The sequence below is a fragment of the Rhinopithecus roxellana genome, chromosome 13 (assembly GCF_007565055.1).
Source record: "Rhinopithecus roxellana isolate Shanxi Qingling chromosome 13, ASM756505v1, whole genome shotgun sequence".
Taxonomy (NCBI): domain Eukaryota; kingdom Metazoa; phylum Chordata; class Mammalia; order Primates; family Cercopithecidae; genus Rhinopithecus; species Rhinopithecus roxellana.
The window spans coordinates 45204173-45209692 of record NC_044561.1 but is presented as its reverse complement, the minus strand read 5'-3'; the positions used below and the strand labels follow the sequence as shown (position 1 = coordinate 45209692).

The 5520-nt window shown below is 53.5% G+C and overlaps 1 long non-coding RNA gene across 1 annotated transcript; it reads left to right on the top strand.

The window, feature by feature from the left end:
* Nucleotides 1-518: 518 nt before the first annotated feature.
* On the top strand, nucleotides 519-3791 carry LOC104677997. Its single transcript, XR_750118.2, has 3 exons — nucleotides 519-704; nucleotides 1560-1717; nucleotides 3131-3791. It is a non-coding gene; the product is annotated as an uncharacterized LOC104677997 (long non-coding RNA).
* Nucleotides 3792-5520: the final 1729 nt, after the last annotated feature.

The window sequence follows — 5520 nt, the reverse complement described above, 5'->3', positions numbered from 1 at the left end:
AGGTAGGAGAACAGCGTAAACCCGGGAGGCGGAGCTTGCAGTGAGCCAAGATCGTGCCACTGCACTCCAGCCCAGGCAACAGAGTGAGACTCCGTCTCAAAAATAAAAAAATAAAAAAAGCAACAACAACAGCACTCACAAAGAAACCGAGCTGGAATTATTTCAGTTCTGTCATTCTGCATGACCTCTTGGTGTTTTCATTCTGTGTTTCAAATGTAAGACTGTGACACTGGAGCACAAACGGAGGTGTGGTGCTGAAGTTGAGATGTTCGCTTATGCATGAAAGAATTCGCGGCATTTGAATATCTTTAACATTGAAATGCATTCTTTTTTCTGTTAATTGCTTTAAAGAACGAATCAAGAAAATCATGATTATCCGTGATTATTACACAACTATCCTGAAAATAATTCTTCAGTATGGAGGATGGAATATTCAAAACCGTGACTCACTCTGGTGTCAAATACCCTGGGGCACCACCAGCCTAGGGCTCCTTGAGCTCCTTGCTGGCGTCCAGCAGCCTCTGGCAGCCCTCCAAGTGTGAGCCAACCGAGACTGTTTGAGGAGGCCTGGAGCCCTTTGGCTCTGCCCTCAGTCTGCCTCTGAGCCAAAACCTACAGCCGGCCTTGTCACCAGCAACGCTGGGACCCCAAGGTAGAGAGGATATAGGAAACAAGGGTCCCCGCCAGGAGGTCTGAAGAGTGAGGTGAGCTTCTTCCTGTGCCTCCCACACCACTGCCCAGTGGCACAGGGCTCCCTGGGGCCTGCCTGGGACAGCCTGCTAGAGCCCGACCCCAGCACACAGGCCCCAGGCTGGTGTGAGCTGGGTCAGGGGAAGGTCCGCCTGGGGACAGGAAGAATCTTGGAGAGAGAGGTCTGCCCAGTAGGCCCCAAGGCCCCCTCCCAGAAGACGCTGACCTCTCCAGGCAGCCTGGCACGGAAGCCAAGGGCCGCGAGTCAAGTGTCTGCCTCCCAGGCCAGGGCTGGGAAGGGCAAGAACAAGGCTGGTCCTGCATCCTCCCACCTGGGGAGGGCATGGGGGTAGGCAAACAGCTCAGCCCCACAGGCACACTGGGGTCTGTGCAAACATGGTCACCCTGGGCACGAGCGGCCCTTCCTCACTGGACGTCCCTGGACACGGGCAGCCCTTCCTCACTGGACGTCCTTAAGCACGGGCAGCCCTTCCTCACTGGATGTCTCTTGGTTTTCCTGGCCTCCTGGAGAGTCACCGTCACCCCTGCCTGTGCCCTGGACTGAGACCCTGGTGAGCGTGACCAGCCCAGGGTAGGCCCAGCCAGAGCGCCCAGTGGGCCCCAAAGGACCCGCCTTGGGTTGAGGGGCTGTGGGAGGGGGTCACTGCAGTTTCCAGAGAAGGCTGAGAGTGGGGGGTAACTGAAGGGACTGTGAGGGGACCCGGGCATCGTCCAAGGTGCCAGTGCCCACCTGGGGTCTCAGTGGCCACAGGGAGAATGCGGGCCGAGTGCCACCAAGCAGCTCCATCCGGCCTGACCCTCGGTCCCAGCCCCACCCAGGCCCACTGCTGCTGGGTCCCCCCACACAGATGCAGGGACTGCGCAGGCGGCAGGGTCGGAGGGACGCAGCCTCCACACGGGCCCCATCTAGGCCATCTGTACCCCAGCAAGGGAGGCGCCACCCCAGCATGCCTGGCTCAGCGCAGTGCCAGCACAGGCCCGACTCTCACCCCTCGGGGAAGAAAAAGTAAGACTTTCCCAAAGATCAGAGAAAGAAAAGCCACATGCCTCCCACAGCTGAGCAAGGCGATGGGCAGGGCTGGCCCCTGCGCCCACCAGTCCTCGCGGGGCCGTCCCACCTGGGAGAGGCCTCAAGGCCATTGGCTGCCTCGGCAGGAACTGCAGCCGAGTGGGACCTGCAGCCGGGGCCTCAGGCCTGTCACAGGTGTGGAGCCTGGCTACCTGAGGATGCTCTGCAGGGTGGGCAGCGCTGGGGATGGCAGGGGGACCGTCTCTCCTGGCCCAGGGGCTGGGCAGGACTCAGTGTGGGCTGCACAGGGCTCCTGAGGGTAGAGAAGGGGCCAGAGGCCAAGGGAACAGAGGGGCAGATGTGTGGGAGTTGGGGTGCGAGGGCAGGGCTCCAACCGGTCTGGGAGCATGTGCAGGGGTGTGGTGTGTATTTGATATGTGTGGTGTGTGGGGTGTATGTGTGTGATGTGTGTGGTATGTGGTGTGTGTGGTGTTTATGTGATGTGTGGGGTGTGTGGTGTGTGGTGTATATATGACGTGTGATGTGAGTGGTGTGTGTGTGGTGTTTATGTGATGTGTGGGGTGTATAGAATGTGTGTGTGGTATATGTGTGGTGTGTGATGTTTCTGTGATGAGTGTGGTGTGTGTGGTGTGTCTGTGATGTGTGTGTGGTATATGATGTATGTGCAGTGTGGTGTGTGTGTGGTTTATCTGTGATGTGTGTCTGTGTAGTGTGTGTGACGTGTGTGTTGTGTATCTGGTGTGATGTATGTGGGGTGTGTGTGTGGTTTATCTGTGGTGTGTATCTGTGTGGTGTGTGTGATGTGTGTTGCATATGTGGTGTGGGGTGTGTGGGGTATGTGTGGTATATCTGTGGTGTGTGTGATGTGTGTCGTGTATCTGGTGTGTGATATGTGTGGGGTGTGTGGTGTGTGTTTGTGGTTTATCTGTGGTGTGTGTCTGTGTGGCGTGTGATGTGTGTGTTGTATATGTGGTGTGGAGTGTGTGTGGTTTATCTGTGGTGTGTGTCTGTGTGGTGTATGTGATGTGTGTGTCATGTATCTGGTGTGTGATGTGTGGGGTATGTGTGGTGTGTGGTTTATCTGTGGTGTGTGTGTGGTGTGTGATGTGTGTGTTGTATATGTGGTGTGGGGTGTGTGTGGTTTATCTGTGGTGTGTGTCTGTGTGGTGTATGTGATGTGTGTGTCATGTATCTGGTGTGTGATGTGTGTGGGGTGTGGTGTGTGTGTGGTTTATCTGTGGTGTGTGTCTGTGTGGTGTGTGTGATGTGTGTGTTGCATATGTGGTGTGTGGTGTGTGTGTGATGTATGTGGTGTGTGTCCATGGTGTGTGTGCCGGGGGGTGTGTAAGCCACTGTCTCGGAGATCATTTTTCTCGAATATCTCTGCAGATCGAGACCTGTCGGGAGGTTTTTCCCGGCCTCTGCGATGGTTCCTCTGCTCCCGGCATTGTTTCTGAGGCCCAGCTTAAGCCTGTCCTCAGCGATTTGCCGCTCCGCTGCACCCGAGCTCAATGCCAGCCCCTCACACAAAGGCGACATTCGCTTCATCTAAAGGATTCCCATAACGCCAGCAGTCTGCCCCACAAAGGCCGGCGCTGCAATTTTCCACTCCAGGGCCCCGCGGGCCTCACACACAAATCCGCCTGTGTAGGGCGGATGCGGCATTGTTGCGGCTCAGCAGGGAATGTGCCTGCGCTAAGCCCTCGCCCTGCTTCTCCTCGAGGTCAGCAGGTTAGACAGGATGGTCCCCCGCAGACCCCCGAGCTGTCCTCAGAGTGGAACGTGGGGCCGGCCATGCCTTGCCAGCCCCTTCCAGAACAAAGCCGGCAGGCAGAGTGTGCCATAGACCCCCGAGGCCCTCCCAGGCTGGAGTTAGGTTGGGGAGAGGATCCTCTGTGGGGGGTTGAGAGAGAATTCTGTCCCACAGCACACACTGGGCACTCACCACTGCCAGAACGTGCAGGTCATGGGTGACGGGGACAGAGCCAGGGATGCCCCGCCCTCCCCCTGCCAGCCAGCACTTAATGTGCCCATCACTGGGTGTCACTTTTACGGTGGCGGCAAATGCTACTTCATTGAGTTTATTTTTATCACGAAAATTTTTACACAGTCTCAAAAGTAGAGACCATGGAACAATGAGACCTTCACATACTCATCAGCCAGATCCAACAATTAGGAGGATTTTGCCCTGCTTCTCGCTTCTCTTGGTTTTTTCTTTACTGGAGTATTTTAAAGCAAAGCGCAGACGCCACGTCATTTCACCCCCGCGCACTTCAGGTACCTCTCTTACAAATCTAACATTTCTTTATATAAGCGCAAATTCCCTCTCATGTTTGACAGGATTCCTAACAATTGCTTGATGTCATCTAAAACCTAATCCCTCGTCAGATAACCCTGATTGTCTCAAACATGTTCTTTTACAGTTGATGTGTTTGAATCACGACCCAAAAGGAATGTGCTCGCTGCTCTGGTTGTTACGTAGATATCGTTTTCTCTGAAATTGCTTCTGTGTTACTGAAAAGGTCATACATCTTCTTCTCTTTTAATATGTTCATACAAAGAACTTTATGAATCAGTTATCTACTGCTAAACCAATCTCACATGACTGTAACCAGCCCAGCTTAGTTACTGTCTTAGCTCAGGTCTCCAAGAAGAGGGAGCCTGGGGAGACGTCTGGGTGTGGATGCTTTGTTGGGAGGTACAACCCCAGGGAAGTGAAAGGGAGGTGAAGAAGGGAGCGAGGGTACTTTGCAGAACTGGCTCTTCTCATCTCCAGGTGGCCAAATCTGCTCCAAAGGATGATGGCCTTCCTCACCCTGTCCCCAACTTTCTGATGTGTCTTTCTGGCCCCTTTGGGGAACCATGTGGCAGAGCCCTTGGGATCGGGGCAGCTCAGCCTGAGGCTCCCACCAGGATGTGTGGGGGCACCCCAGGAGCGTTAGATGGGATGGTGGGTTCAGCTCTGTTACGTTTAGGATTTTCCACCTATGCTCTGAATACAGCTGGCCTATAAATCTCTCTTGTATTGTCCTTATCTGGTTTTGATACCAAGGTTATAACCGCCTTATAAAACGGGGTGGGCCAGGCGCAGTGGCTCACCCCTGTAATCCCAGCACTTTGGGAGGCTAAGGAGGGTGGATGGCTTGAGCACAGGAGTTTGAGACCAGCCTGGGCAACATGGCGAAACCCCACCTTTACAAAAAATACAAAAATTAAACGGATGTGATGGCACGCACCTGTAATCCCAGCTACTCAGGAGGCTGAGGTAGGACGATGACTTGAGCCCAGGAAGCAGAGGTTACAGTGAGCAGAGATTGCACCACTGCACTCCAGCCTGGGCAACAGAACCAGATCCTGTCTCAAATAAAAATAAACCAACCAAATGGGAGGAGAGGGAAGCATGTTTTCTAATTTTCTTTTCTTTGGAAGAGTTTCTATAAAATTGAAACTGTTCTTACTTGTTGGTAAAACAAGTTAACATCTAGGAATGTTATTTTCTATTTGGGGCTTTTTATTTCCTACTGATTCCATTTTTTAATGGCTATAGGACTTCTGGTTTTTGGAAAATCCTCCTTCGTGTAGGTATCACACTCACGGGCATGCAGCATCCCCCGGGGTGCCCGGATCCCTTGGTGATCTCCTCCGGCCTCGCGATCGTGGTGGGCAGTTTGTTCTTTTTCTCATCCCTCTTCTTGTTGATTTGTCTCCACCTTTTTCTTGATTAATTGGGGTGGTTTATCAAATGTATTAGATTTTGGCTTCATTGATCCTCTCTACAG